At 40.8% G+C, this 16441-nt stretch overlaps 1 protein-coding gene across 1 annotated transcript in view; it reads right to left on the bottom strand.

Annotated features, from left to right (window-relative positions):
• Positions 1-16441, bottom strand: part of SNX1 (sorting nexin 1) — a 153463-nt gene that overhangs the window by 65292 nt on the left and 71730 nt on the right. The window lies entirely within an intron of this gene.

The raw sequence follows: 16441 nt of genomic DNA, 5'->3' as shown, positions 1-16441 counted from the left end.
TTTTCAAAGAAACAGACAAGTTTTGAGTGGGGCAGCTTAATGATCAAGCCTATGGCCCTAGTATTGATATGCGATTCATGGTAATGTTAAATTCTTAAAGTAAAAGGATGAAAATGAAGACTAAGGAGAATGTCACTTTTACTTTTACTTCAATTTTTAACATTACCATGAAATGACTCAGGATGTTTGAGAGTGGTTCCGACCTCATTGGATTTCATACAGAGAAGTAGATTTTTAGATTTCATTCAAAATCCAGCAGACTTATCAGTTTTTCAAGATTTCAGGATTGGGGGATTGCAATGTTTCCATTGAATTTTGTCATGTATTAAGGCATGGAACTCGTATTTAATCAAGAGCACCAATCCCTCTTTGTACCTTGATGTTAGTGACATTGGTTGTCTAACTCCTCTATCATGATCCTCCTAAAAATGTACACATCGCTCAAACAAAATCTTGACTTGACATGCTATGCTTTTTCTATCTTATGTTAATGCTTAGAGGGTGATATTAATGACAAAGATTCCTATACAGATACAGAGGTAATGACAAAGATACCTCTGGATATTAATGCTTAGAGGGTGATATTAATGACAAAGATTCTGATTTTCCAACAAGACTAAAAAATTAGACATTTCTCGTGGTGGCAAGAGGCCCAAGCATAAGCAATAGATAATATATTTACTTGTCTTTTCTAGTTTCTAGGAGTTTTTATAACTATTGACTCTTTCATATTTATTATGATATTTTTTTAAACAATATATGACAATTTAAGTTTGAAGTTAGCAATTATGACTCATTAGTAATGAATTATGAATATGATGTTTCATGAAAGTTGAAAGTTGTTTCATTTCATTTCATTTTATAACATTTCATTTCATGTTAGATATTATTTGTTGTAATGATGACACTTAGCTTACAACTTTGGCGATCAATGATGATAAATGTTATATATTGAATTTTGAAAATTTGAAACTAAGATTGATGAATCATGATACTCAATAAGTTGTATTTTACTAACTTGAGGACGTGGTTGATGAAGATTATAACTTCTAGATGATTGTTGTTATATGGTTCAATCTTTGTTTTTTTTATGTTTTTTTATATATAATTCATCATTCTACATGTTTTTGTTGACATATGTATCAAAATATAAAAAATATAAATATATATATAACGCTCCGGGATTCGCTCCCAAACTAGGAGCTTCTGAAAATGTCACTCCCGCACCCGTTTTCGCTCCCACTCCCCGCTTTCGCTCCCGCTCCCAAGTAACACTGGGTTAAACCATCTATTGCAATCTTAACCAACTAGTCCTCGGGGATAGCCTCTCCCACTGTAACCAACTCATCTCTCACCTGAGAGATCTTGGTGAGGTATGAGCTCCCACTGTCAATCTTGGTCATTTTTGTGTTTCTTGGCTTCTGCCTCAACACCATCTTCCTGTTCTCATTGGAGCTCTGGTGTAGTGTGACTAGGGACTCCCACATCTCATAGGCAAACCTTTTCCCGGTCACATGAGGAAATAGGTGGTCTCTGATGGCATCGAGAATGATTCTCTTCACTTTTACATTCTTCTTGTTGAACTCAGTCAACTGAGCAAGATCTATAGGAAGTTGCACGACATTCTCCACAATGTTCCATACCTCCAACTCCTCAAACAAAAGCATCATTCTCTCCTTCCAGGGGCCAAAGTTTTCTGCCCCTGCCAATCTGTCCTCCACCCTTATACCAATCGCCATGACCCTCACAACCAACACCAAACAGTCAAATCTATCACAGATCTGTCACTAGGCAGCCTTCCTCCCTCTCAACCAACAATCCTTTGGGTTTCTGAAGATGGTTTTAGGTTGTCTTGTCACTGTTCTAGCAGAAGGTAGCTTGCTGGTCTTCTATATCAGCTGAAGGTTCTTCTCGGATTTGAAGGTTCCTTTCTCAGATCTAGAGCTTTCCAAGCTCTGATACCATGTAGAAAAATTTTGTTTGCTGTATCCTTCATAATTTCAAGGTTTTTGTAGAAGTTTTCATGCCCACAGCGCCAAATAGCTTAAGCTGATATAAAACACTTATTACAAATTTACTTGAAACATTTAAGCTACCTCCACACTTCACTTTTCCAGCTGATATAAAAAATAAATAAACAGCACGCACACATAAATTTACACTTTTACACAGTTATTTTTGGTCAACTGACCCTGGAAAAAACCACAAGGGGAAAACCAGTTCTAAGGGAGGATTTTATTTGCTTCTTAAGAAAATTTTGTGCAACAAGAAATTTGGACTTATCTCTTCTCTTTAAAGGAGTGCCTCTGGAGTCCTCTTTCACTGAGTTCTGGACTGAAATTTCTTACACACAGTCAGCTCTCCTCAAGCAGAAATTTCAAGCTTCACATCAGCTCCTTATTCACAGGAAATCGGGCTACTGGACAGTCAACCATTCCCCTGAAAACTTGGGTTTCCTTAGAAGAAAATACACACCTATAGCAGGCATCTCCTCCCTGAACAGCAAACTGATACACTCAGGAACAAGCCCGAGAATCTCACTGTAAGTGCCCAGAAATCTCGGATTTCATGTAAGCTGTCTGAATAAGAATTTATGACTGCATGTATCCTGCTTCTGACACCTAATTTCTTGGCCCCTGTTGACTGAACTGTGGTTGAAGAAGAGAGGTACAAACAGCTCCTCTTTCTCTCAAGTAACATGCTAAGTTTCTCACCCAGCTTCTCTTTCTCCTAGTGCAAGCCCTAAACTAGAACCTCAGCCTGTTTACACTTAAAAACTCAGCCTGTAAACTCTCCTTAGGTCTCGGCCTAATTCCTCCTTGAATCTTGGCCTCCTAACTCAAACTCAGCCTGGAACCTTCTTGTTGTACGCTCCTCCTTTCCCTGCAAACAAACTCTGCCTCCTTGCTCTCACTTGAGCTCTTCCTACACTCTCATTTTCCTTCTCAATATCACACATGAGAATAATGAGAGTTCATACTTTCCTTTTCCTTTTTGTCTTTCATTTGTGAGGAAAACCTAACACTTGAGATCTAATGGTTGAGATTAAATCTCAGCTCATTAGATCAAGGGTAGAGATCTTTTCCCTCTCTTGACCCTTTTCTCATGTTGTCCCCTCACTTTTTTTTTTAACCACATGATGAATCGGTAACTGCCAGGCCTAATCTATGGGAGACCAAGGATCAAACCTCATAGCTGCCACTATAACACCAAGAGCATAACCAACCACCTGCAAGTCGGGTATACTAAGTTCCTATGATTTTAGCAAGAACAGACTCACGGGAAAGGGAATCCGCCCCTCTAGCTGCCACCACAGCAGGTCATTGTACTCAATGAGATTTGAACTTCGATCTGCCCGGGCTTCACCCATGTGACTTACCGTCAAACCACACATCACTGTACTCATGTTGTCCCCTCACTTAATGAGCCTCTTAGACACTTTTTAAGGTTTTGTACCTTGTGCACTTTTTCTCTTATAAAGTGACTTTTAAAACATAAAGGTCACTTTAATATTATAAAGTGCGCTGTGTACTTGTCACATAAAAGCACGTTATAACACTAGTGTCTTTAATAAATTAAAGTACATGGTACCTAACCCATAAAAGGTAATTTTGCTCCAAGACATTAATCTCATAATGTCCCTAGACAAAAAGATTATTAATGTGTCTTCCTAGGCCAAGAGGATAAATGCCTAGGAAACACTTCCCCGGTACCATTTTTCTCAATAAGAGCTAACCCTCGACCACATCCAAGGCCGAGTCCAAGTTTTAAAACATTGATCAAAGGCACAAGGGAAGTTATTGTGGACAATCTGAATGACGAAGAGAATTGTTAATTTTAGGCAACAATAGTATGTTCTATACTTTAGAGCAATTTTACTTCAATTTCTTTATTAGCCCAATATCAATATCCGGTTTAGCAATCACATCAACATGATAGCAAAATGCAGATAGAACATAAACATAAACAGTAGAAGACAAGCCAAGACAAAAGGACACAAGATGTGGCACCAACCATGGACAAACCCCAATGTGGGGAAACCCTTGATCAATTCTTCTTTTAGTCTTCAATAGTTCAGCAGAGAGAGATAGTACAATTTACAAATTATGATCATTTAGAACAGAAGCAAAAGAGCCCTAATCAAAAAAGTCAATGTTGGTCAACAGGGCAGATTTGACCCTCAAAAATTCGGTCAACTTCAGTCAACTTCGACCGCCAAACAGCAAGATGAAACAGCCCTCAAAACAATCTGAATTCAGCACAGTCAAAGTCTAGTCAAACAGTCAACCTACGGTCAGCCCTAACCACAGCGAATGTTGGTCGAACAGTCAACGGATTGGCTCAATTTCTGTGCCCAGAAATGCGGCCTGCTAGGACAGAATTCCTCCACCCAAAATCGTAGCAAAACAAGTCAACGCAGCCCAAAAACAGCGTCTGAAAATTCGGCCAGATCTGGTCAACACAGAAATAGAAAATGCCCTTCCTTTCCTTCGCACGTGTGGAGAGAGTTGTTGCCCAGAAATCCGTACCCAAACAATGAGAGAGAGAGAAAGATGAATGTGAGTGATGTCCAAATGAGGATGAGGCATCATCTATTTATAGGCTAACGTTGAGGATGAATAGACGTAACTGTTGGGCTTCGGAGCCTACATGTGTTTGTTGGCCGACCTTGACAATTTGCCCATAATCAAAATAAGTTCATAACTTCATTTGTACATGTCAAAACTGGATAATCTTTAGATCAATCCTACACCTCTCGGAGAGAGGAATCCAAGAAAAATATCAGTTGTCATAAATAAGATGACCCATGTGGAGTTTGGCCCTAGTTGCCAATTTTAACACTCACTCTCAACTGGGGAGAACTCCATCTGCCAATCTATACTATCTCTGCCATCAACGGATTGGCTCAATTTCTGTGCCCAGAAATGCGGCCCGCTAGGACAGAATTCCTCCACCCAAAATCGTAGCAAAACAAGTCAACGCAGCCCAAAAACAACGTCTGAAAATTCGGCCAGATCTGGTCAACGCAGAAATAGAAAATGCCCTTCCTTTCCTTCGCACGTGTGGAGAGAGTTGTTGCCCAGAAATCCGTACCCAAACAATGAGAGAGAGAGAAAGATGAATGTGAGTGATGTCCAAATGAGGATGAGGCATCATCTATTTATAGGCTAACGTTGAGGATGAATAGACGTAACTGTTGGGCTTCGGAGCCTACATGTGTTTGTTGGCCGACCTTGACAATTTGCCCATAATCAAAATAAGTTCATAACTTCATTTGTACATGTCAAAACTGGATAATCTTTAGATCAATCCTACACCTCTCGGAGAGAGGAATCCAAGAAAAATATCAGTTGTCATAAATAAGATGACCCATGTGGAGTTTGGCCCTAGTTGCCAATTTTAACACTCACTCTCAACTGGGGAGAACTCCATCTGCCAATCTATACTATCTCTGCCATCAATGCACTACTCTACTGAACTATGAAGAAGAAGAAGTGATAGAGAATGTATCATACCATTCTCTACTGACCCGAAGTCAATCGCAATCAAAAGAGAGTGTCTCATACCACTCTTACTAACCCGAAGTCAGTTCCAATCAAAAGAGAGTGTCTCATACTACTCTTACTGACCCGAAGTCAGTTCCAATCAAAAGAGAGTGTCTCATACCACTCTTACTGACCCAAAGTCAGTTCCCATTGATCCCAGATCAATATCAGACATCCTAGCATAAGGAGTACGGTAGTACACGATGTGTCCATCGGTAGTACTATGGTCCCTATCCTTATTTCCCTACTCATTGGCCAAATGAGAGGTACTTCCCATGAGTCCCAGACTGCATGGGTAGGATGTCTCAGCAGGAGAAGGATGAACCACTCGTCCTGCTCACATGTTGCCAAGGGGTATTACAAGCGAAGGATGAACCACTCACCTTGTACATAGAAAACCACTATGGGAAGGCTAAACCACTCACCCTATGGTTGCTCACCGCTCCAAGAAATAATCCAAGCCCACCAGAGCTCCCAGAGCTCAATGTCCATCTCATATAGGACCCTCATAAGAGGGTCTCTCCACGACTCCAAGTCGTTCTTGAAAGGCCAAGAATTTGACCTTTCCCTGGGTCTTTGTCAGAATATCAGCGACCTGCTCATCAGTCCCAAGTTGATGGAGCCTTATTGCTCCTCGTTGTACCATATTCCGGATAAAGCAGTACTTGATATCTATATGCTTGGAGCAATAATGAAACACGGGATTCTCTGATAATCAGATTACACTTTGGTTGTCGCAGAGGATCACGGTGGTATCCAGCACATGTCCATACAAATCACTGAAGAGCTTCCTCAACCAAACAACATCTTCACAGGAGGCTATACTAGCAACTATGTATTCGGCCTCGGCGGTGCTCAAGGCAACCGATTTTTGCTTCTGCTCATCCAGGATATCAAAGCAAAACCCAAAGAAAAACAACATCCAGAAGTGCTCTTCCGATCCACCACACTGCAAGCCCAATCAGCATCAGAATAACCATGCAGCCTCACATTTCCGACAATGTATCTCAGTCCATGAGTGATTGTGCCTCAAAGATATCTCAAAAGATTCTTGGCGACAATCCAATGTATATGATGAGGCTCAACCATGTATTGGCTCAATCTGTTAACTACAAAACATATGTCCGGACGGGAGTTCACCAAGAAAATCAGTGCTCCTATGAGTTGGCGATACTCAGAAGCATTTCCCAATTCAGGTCTAGTAGCACTACCACATAACTTCTTAAAGTTAAGTTCCATCGGAGTAGTCACAGGCTTGTATTCCACCATCCCAAATCTTTCCAATATCTTCACAAAATATTTTCCTTGAGAGAGGAAAATTTCCCCTAGCTTTTGCCAGACCTCCAACCTTAGGAAATAGTGCATCGGCCCTAGGTCCTTCATCTCAAATTCAGAAGACAACTCCCTCTTACATTTGTGAATGAGAGGTTTTGCACCTATCAAAAAGAGGTCGTCCACATAAATCCCAGCTTCATCAGATAGATATCAATCCTCTCATACCAAGCCCGGGGTGCTTGCTTCAATCCATTGAGAGCTTTCTTCAACTTGCATACATGATTCCCGATCATGAACTTCAAACCTCTCGGGTTGTTCCACATAGACTTCCTCTTCGATTAAACCATGCAAGGAGGCAATCTTGACATCCATCTGATGTAAGTTCCATCCTTGCAAGGCAACAAGGGCTATGATCGAGTGGATGGTGGTGTATCGGGCAACAGGTGCAAATATATCATCGTAATCTACACCCTCATTTTGAGAGAAGCCTCGAGCAAAAAAGCGAGCCTTGAACTTTTTTGCACTTCCATCAGCTCCATGCATGATTTTGTAGAGCCATTTAGAAGTGACAACCGATTTGTCCTAGGGTCTAGGGACCACATCCCAAACATCATTCTTCATAATTGACTCGTATTCTTCATTCATAGCATCCTTCCATACTTGTTGCTTCACGGCTTCTTTGAATGATGAAGGCTCATTTTGAATGATAGTGCTCATGGTAGTGAAATATCCTTGATACCTGTTCGGCTTCTTGCTTTCATGGAAAGTCCCCCTTGGTGCAATGTGCCTCTCAGCATCTTCGAGAGTCTCCCTAAGCCATGAGGGTGGAGGAGGAAGGCTCATGAGGGAGTGGATCAATAGGATCCATAGGTTCATCAACATCAGGGATCGTTTCATCCTCTTTTTCACCCTAATTACCTATGTCAACTTCTTTGTCCCTCCTTAGGATAGGAAGGTTGTTGATCTTCCTGAGCACCGTATCTTCATTGAAGGTGACATCATGACTTATCCCAACTTCCTTTTGACCAACCACATAAATTCTATATCCCTTAGAATTTTCACCATAGCCCACAAACATTCATTTCTTCCCAAATGCACCCAATTTGCTTCTTTTCTCTTTCGACACATGAAAATATACAGGGCTTCCAAAAATTCTAAAACGAGAGACATAGAGTTTCTTACCTGTGAACATTTCTTCGGGAGTCTTGGAGTCCAATGCTTGATGAGGGCATCGGTTTTGAACATACACGACGATATTTGCAGCTTCAACCCATAGAAACTTCAGAAGGCCTTGATCATGAAGCATGGCACGGACAGCTTCTACAATAGAGCGATTCTTCATTTCAGCCACACCATTCTGCTCAGGAGCGTATGGCATTGTAGTCTCCCTCTTAATGCCAGCTTCTCTGTAATAATCTTGGAATTCATTGGATTCTAACTCGGGCATACCTGTCACCATCTGTCTTACATCGGGTAGGGCCTTATAATGAAGATGGGCGAACCTCCAGTGCCATAGTTCAGATTGTAGAGATGTGTCACAAGACATGGCTCCCAATGGACTTCCTCCAACTTGATACAAATTGTCAACCCTGAACCTAAGAGTAAAAGCATCCTTGAAATTTATTTTCCAAACACGAACCTTTCCATTGATAAAAAGCACCTTGAACCTTTATCTTCCATTGCTAAAATGGACACCAGGTTCTTCTTGAGATCGGGTACATATAGTACTTCTTGCAAATGAATAGTTTTACCTTGATTCAATTGAAGGGTAACATTCCCTACTCCCTTCACGGGATAGGTGGCATCATCTCCAAGGATGATCTCCAAGTTTGTCTCCCTTTCTATCAGATTAGAGAGGGCTTCCTTATATCCAGTGAAGTGCCTTGAGGCAACACTATCAATCAGCCAATTTCCCAAAGTGTCCAGAGGAGAAGCAGTGGAGAGGGTCGATATAGGATAATACTATTTTTGCTTATTGTTAAGAAAATTGGATTCTTCACAACTGGAGTTCCTTGATTTCTTGGAGGGTCGACCATTTCCTTGAAGTCCAGCATTCTTTTTTCCTTTCCCATTGGATCTGACATTCCTTTGGTCGTTGTTGTTGAAGTTGCCCCTATGATATTCATCATCTCAAGGTGTATCCCTTCTATTTGCATAGTGGCCAAACTTATTACAAACAAAGCATCTTCCCTTCCTTCCATTTTTGAATCTCGATCTTCCTTGACTTTGCTTCGTTGAACCTAAATTGTTCTTCCTCTTAGCATGAGCGGAGAATGCAGTGGGGTTGCTTCTATTAGAAGACATTTCTTGCTCCACGATTCTAGTTTCTTCTTGAATGCATCTTGACATCAATTCCCCAAACCCTGGAATTCAATCATTGTTGAGTATAGTGGTTCTAAATACATACCACTCAGGTGGGAGTCCTCCAAGGGTGGTGAGAGTAAGTTCCCTATCAGGAATGACTTCTTCAATCAAGAGTAGATCATTTTTTATCTCAGTAACCCTCAAGAAATAGGATTGAATGTCCCCGTCCTTGCCCTTCTTAACATCCTTCAACTTATTCTTGAGAAATAGAATTTGATTAGCATTACTAACCTTGAACATGCTGACCAACCTGTCGTATATCTCTTGGAGGTCTTCAATTCAGAGATATAGTCCACCAGATGCTTGTCAATGGAATCCTTGACAATCTTCTTCTCTTTGACTTCAGCCTTATTATACTTAGTCTTCGCAACAGCCAGTGCATTTGAAGGAGGCTCAGGAATTTTACCCTACACATAATCCATCATTTCCTTCTCTTCCAAGGTCAAATCAAGAGACATCTTCAATCCATGATAGTCAAATTTATCATGGAGCTTGTTTTCAGCTGGGAAGTAGGATGAAGAACCCATTGAACCTTTTGTCCTTGACCAACTGTCTTTGGTGATTGCTCTTTCACTCTTGCTTGGGCTTTGTCTTCACCTCAACTCTGATACCATGTTAATTTTAGGCAACAATGGTATGTTCTATGCTTTAGAGCAATTTTACTTCAATTTCTTTATTAGCACAATATCAATATCCAGTTCAGCAATCACATCAACATGATAGTAAAATGTAGATAGAACATAAAGATAAACAGTAGAAGACAAGCCAAGACAAGAGGACACAAGATGTGGCACCAGCCAAGGACAAACCCCAATGTGGGGAAACCCTTGATTAATTCTTCTTTTAGTCTTCAATAGTTCAGCAATGAGAGATAGTACAATTTACAAATTCTGATAATTTAGAACAGCAGCAAAAGAGCCCTAACCAGAAAAGTCAACGCTGGTCAACGGGGCAGATTTGACCCTCATAAATTCAATCAACTTCGGCCTCCAAATAGCAAGATGAAACAGCCCTCAAAACAGTCCAAATTCAGCCCAATCAAAGTGTGGTCAAACTGATCTGAGTTTAAACAAGAATGCAACAAATTACAGATATAACCATACATATAGAGATGTAGTACAAATAATACTTCATTTCATTACTGTAAAATACTGAAATATGCTTACAAAGAGAAATGGAAATAAGCTAGCTAGGGCGATGGTAGCTTATCTGTAAGAAGAGATGTGGCGGCTACATGCCTCTGAACTGTCTTACAATGAAGCTCGAAGGCCTATTTATTGTTGAGAAACAATGGAAAGCCCTAAACATCCAAAAACCTAAACCTAGGAGATGAAACGCCAAACTGTGGGCCCCGTTTAGGTAAATTGGTACATCAACTTCTCGGGGTCGCAACTTTGGCATACGATCTCCATTTGACACGCACCATAGCTCATTAGAAATATCTATCTGAGGACTACAACTTTGGGAAGAGTAACATCAATCCATGGACTCATGTTTCTCCCAGTTTTCCCAAAAAACGTCGTTTAGGGCCTCAAAACGGCTCCGGAAGTTCAGGACCTGAAAAACTGCTAAAAATAGTAAATTGTGCTACAATTAAGGAAACAGAAAAACTGAAAGAGACAATTGTGGGGGTCCAAGTGGGATAGGTGAGTGGCCACCAACATCCACCTAGATCATTCCTCCCCCCTTAGGAAGCAATGGTCCCCATTGCGTTGAGTTCCTCCATGAGATGAGGAAACTTCTGCTGAACTTGGTCCCTGGTGAGCTGTTCTGCAATCTCTGATGTGTCCAGTAATGGTAGGAAGCATGGTCGAGGGCGGTCCACACTAAACACTCGATGCAAGAGAAGGAATGGGGAAATGTTGTGCTCCAAAGCATTGTTTCCCATAGCCTTGGTAATGGTGTAAGGACCATGTCGGAGTGGTCTGAGCTTCTAATGGGCTCTTGTAAGGCATTCTTTCTGCAGATGCAACCAGACTTTGTCGCCCACTTGAAACTTGTCATTTTTCAAAATGGAACGGTGATATATCGAATGAATGCTTGACCTGACAGTGCAATGGTATCCCTATGGGTGAGGACAAGATGTACCTGTCTGCTTTCATGACCGTATCCATCTGTTGCTGCTGCTGCGTGGAGGAACCTTTTGCGGGGATCATGGATGTGGCGACGATCTTCCCCTTACTTTGGGAGCGAACCAGATAGAAAATAAATTTCCTAGTCTGGGAGATGATCTTACTGCCTTTCTTAGCAGAGATCAAAGAAGAGGCAAGAGGTGGGGCTACCTCTGGTATCCTGTATAATGAATCATGCAAAGAAAAAATAACAGCGCGAGACTTTGACTCATACACAATATGTCGCCTCCATAAGTATGGCTGACCTAATAGTACATCACAAACATCAAGAGGTGCAACATCACACAATACCTCATCTGTGAAGGGCTTGATGCTGTAGGGAAGGTGGCACTGCTAGCGGACTCAGAGATTTCGTCCTTGGTGAAGCCACCCGATACTGTACGGTTGCGGGTGTGGTGTAGTCGGTAGGCCCAACCGCTGCACGACCTCTGCTAAAATGAGGTTATTTTGGCTCCCACTGTCAACAATGAATTGCAGCGGCGAACCCTTCACCCACATTTGTTAGTGGAAAAGACGCTCCCCCTCCTCTGGATCTTCAGGCTCGTTCTTCTGGATCTTGGCAATGACAACAGTGGCGGTGGGTTTCGCGTCAATGATCTGCTTCCCTTTGCCATTCCCCTAGTCGGGTTCTGACTCAGGGTCGATACATGCAATTGATTCTGAAGCCTTCAACTCGGCCACCAGTGACTGCTTGGTCTGACACTCACTTGTGTTGTGAGTGGGGCTCTTATGGAACTCACACCACTTTCCTGTGTCCTTCTTTGACTTCGTGGTGTTGTTCTTTTCTTGCAGCTTCGACAGGTTGTCTTGGGTTGCCCCATCTTGGCTTTGTCCTTGGTTCTGCGATTTGGGGAAACCTTTCCCTTGCTTCGGATTCGCAGATCCAAAGTCTCGCTTCTTTTGTTTAAACTTTTGCTCGATTTTGACAGCGTATCGGTACGTCATGCCGAGCGAGGAGATGTTCAGGAACTCCATCTCATCCTGGATGTATCTGTGTAGGCAGCGGCAATATTTGAGTACCAAATGCAGCTCAGAGTCCTTGATACCCAACTGTGTGCGAAGGGTATGAAAATGTTTGTGAACTCCGGCACATCTTGGTCCCTTCACTGCCGTAGCGTGGTCCACTTTATGTATTTGTCCTCATAGCTTTTAGCAGGGTAATACTGCTCCTTGATGGCGTCCCGGAATGAATTCCAAGTGGGAGCGACTGAAAATAGTGAGTTCGTACTTTCATCCTTCTGCTCGCAGTAGGTATCCCACCAATCCTTGACGTGGGGGGCTGCTTTGAGAAGAGCGAAAATAACCTTTTCCCGACTGGAAAAATCATGAACATAAAAATACGCTTCTAGCAGATTTAACCATTTATCTACAACACCTGCGCCTATCTGACCCTCGAATCTGGGGATTTTAAAATTAACTTGTACCTTAAAGGGTGTGGCGTTTCCAGAGTAGCTGTTGCAAGTCGATGCGTTGCCCCTAAGTAGCCGTTGAAGGATCTGGGCAAAGTTTTCCATCATCGCGTTCCTTTATCGCTCAAGGGCTACTTCGAGCAAGATTTTGATACGATCTCCTGCCCCCTCGTCTTTCTTTTCATCCGCTATGGGAGGTCGTCGGGATTTGCGAGGCTAATCTTGCAAAGGTTCAACCAGATCGAGCCCTAGCTCCTTATATCCTGACCTCGTTACAGACATGCAAAAAAAAACAAAGAAAGAGCAGACCGCTCTGATATCACTAATCCGGATTTAAACAAGAACACAACAAATTAAAGATATAACCATACATATAGAGATGCAATAGAAATAATACTTCGTTTCATTACTGTGAAATACTGAAATATGCTTACAAACAAAAATGGAAATAAACTAGCTAGGGCGATGGTAGCTTATCTCTGAGAAGAGATGTGGCTGCTACATGCCTCTGAACTGTCTTACAATGAGGCTCGAAGGCCTATTTATTGTTGAGAAACAATGGAAAACCCTAAACATCCAAAAACCTAACCCTAGGAGATGAAACGCCAAACTGTGGGCCCCGTTTGGGTAAATTGGTACATCAACTTCCCGAGGTCGCAACTTTGGCATATGATCTCCATTTGACACGCACCATAGCTCGTTAGAAAGATCTATCCGAGGACTACAACTTTGGGAAGAGCAACATCGGTCCATGGACCCATGTTGCTCCCAATTTTCCCAAAAAAACATCGTTTAGGGCCTCAAAACGGCTCCGAAAGTTCAGGACCCAAAAAAACTGTTAAAAATAGTAAATTGTGCTACAATTAAGGACACTGAAAAACTGAAAGAGACAGTTGTGGGGGTCCAAGTGGGATAGGTGGGTGGCCACCAACATCCACCTGGATCACAAACAGTCAACCTGCGGTCAGCCCTAACCACAGTCAATGCTGGTCAAACAATCAACGGATTGCCTCGATTTTTGTGCCCAGAAATGTGGCCTGCTAGGACAGAATTCCTCCACCCAAAATCGCAGCAAAACAGGTCAACGCAGCCCAAAAACAGCCTCTGAAAATTTGGTCAAACCTGGTCAACTTAGAAACAGAAAATGCCTTTCCTTTCCTTCGCCAGTGGAGAGAGTTGCTGCCTAGAAATCCACACCCAACCAATGAGAGAGAGAGAGAAAGATGAATGTGAGTGATGTCCAAATGAGGATGAGGCATCATTTATTTATAGCCTAACGTTCAGGATGAATAGACATGACAATTTGTCCATAATCAAAATAAATTCATAGCTTCATTTGTACATGTCAAAATCGGATGATCTTTAGATCAATCCTACACCTCTCGGAGAGATGAATCCAAGAAAAATATCAGCTGTCATAAATAAGATGACCCATGTGGAGTTTGCCCTAGTTGCTAATTTTAACAAGAATTCACTTAAGGACAATGGTAGATTACCGAGGATCTCAAACCTTGAGAAAACATTTTGAAAGCATGAAAGGGGAAAAAGTCATCCAGGTTTTAAGGTGTCTTTTTGATGTTTCAGTTAGGGGAGCCCAACAATTGCCAAATGACGTGCGGCTGATTGAAATTCAAAGAAGATGGAGTTACAGTATTGAATTGCTCGCAGAATTGATCACATACTGTAATACTCTGGAAGAAAAGAGAATGATATTGATGACAGAACTTGATAACTATGTACCAGTGCAGCACGGCCCAGTTTTGATGAACGAGAATCAGTTACATGATAAAAGAAGTTAGATGCCGCAATTTCAAAAATAAAAATAAGATTTTGCAAGAAACTGTGATTGTAAAAAGAAGATATCTGCTACTGACATTAGAACTTGGCTGACAAATGTTGTGGTGGCTACGTCCAAGGTGAAATCGAAAATTGAGCCTCAGCAAACTGAATTGTTTACAACAAGGATAACTTACTGGAAATCAAAATGAAAAGCAATACCACAGTAAAAGATGTTGTGGAATCTTAACTGAAAGGAAACAAGAATGACCTGGAGGAAACTGCTTGATATCCTTGTAATTGCTATCAACCATCAATAAAGTCAGTCCAGTTGCTTTTCTAAAGCTAAAAGAGAGAAAATTTCAACTCAACCTAGTTCAAAACACTGTCCAGCGAGGTCAGTTTACTTTTCATTTTCCTTTGCTTCTTGTCCTCCTAAGTTCTTTCGTTGTTCCTTTAGGTATTGTCTTAAGGATTTCATCCTGTGTCACTGCTTGTAGCAAGATGAATCCCATCTTTCATCTGCAGGTACCTTCAAGCTCAAGCATACAGAGATGAGCACAGCTTAACTGTCTTCAGGCATTCTTAATTCTTCTACCGAATCAATATGAAGCAACCTTTCTTTGAGTATTTTGTTACTACTGTAGAGGATTTGTAAATACTAAAAACTCTTCCTCCATTTTTCTTCTATAAACTATCAAAAGCTCCTCCACCCTTAAAGATGACAAAATTTAGCTATGTGATGATGTAATATTGGGCAGATTATTTTAATGAGCACATCACTTCCCTCTCTGATATAATCTTGTTTATGGTTTGTCCTCAGTAAAAATCTTTGCCCTTGGATTCCAACCACCTTAAAATCTTGGAGACACAATTTCAAAGTTGCAGCCGCAAGTTCATCTTGGCTTAAATGTCTATTTTTGTAACTGCATTTAAGATTTTAATCGGTATATGTCCTGATTTATACGACATGTTAGTGTATTTATCCAAAATAAATAATATATCTAGCATTCAGACATTTCAATGCAGTGCCTCACTGGAGTTGAAGTAGACTTGTGTTTTAGTTTCTATGTTGATCTATTCCACCCAATGCTTGAATGGTCATACAGATTCCTTTGATCCTGACTTTGTGGTGTTTAAGCATATAGGTTTTATTATATATGTGAGCATGCCCCACTGAATTTTCATAAGAATTTCCATATATTCATGAAAAGTCATAATATGTTAAATGTTGATACACTTAGTTCCAATTATGAAGATGCTCCACTTCACAGAATAACAGTTGTGTGAATCGAATATCTCGTTAGAAGTGTAATGTTTAATAACCACTGGAATGCCTACATAAATTTCAACAAGTAGACAACAATGTTTTAACATTTGATTCCACTGCTTTATGTGTGTATATGTGAGATGATAATCATTTTCTTTTAAAGAGCTTCTCACAAAAGCCTGGAAATTTGGAATTCATAGGGAGTACCACCCTTATAACCAAATGAGGGATTTCCATAACCCACTGGAACCCCTCAAGTATGACTTATTCTGCTATTACCTTCAGCCAAGAAAACAATGTCAACAAGTATATATTAATATCCTCATAAATAATAATTAATCCACACTAGTTTTACCGATTTAGCATGGTCAAGATAAAGCACACTCAATGAAAATTAAATAATCTCTGTTGAAACAAAAAATGTGGGCTAGAATCAATGACTGCAACCATGATCTGGTATGTCATTCGCTCCATCTTACTAATTAAGAGTACCACCTATAATAAGTCAATATAGGATATTATTAATTAACTAAAGGAAACAAAATTTGAATCCAACATTAGTATTTTTTTAGTGCAATAAGCACCAATACTATTGTTGACTACATTTAATGACAACAAAGTTGACAAACATCACATAATACAAAATTACTAAAACATTATTAACTTTAC

Source organism: Pinus tabuliformis, chromosome J (assembly GCF_031772625.1).
Source record: "Pinus tabuliformis cultivar Carrire ecotype Pingquan chromosome J, CPIR1, whole genome shotgun sequence".
Lineage (NCBI taxonomy): Eukaryota > Viridiplantae > Streptophyta > Pinopsida > Pinales > Pinaceae > Pinus > Pinus tabuliformis.
Note: the sequence above shows the minus strand (reverse complement) of the source record. Positions and strands in the feature narration are given on the sequence as shown.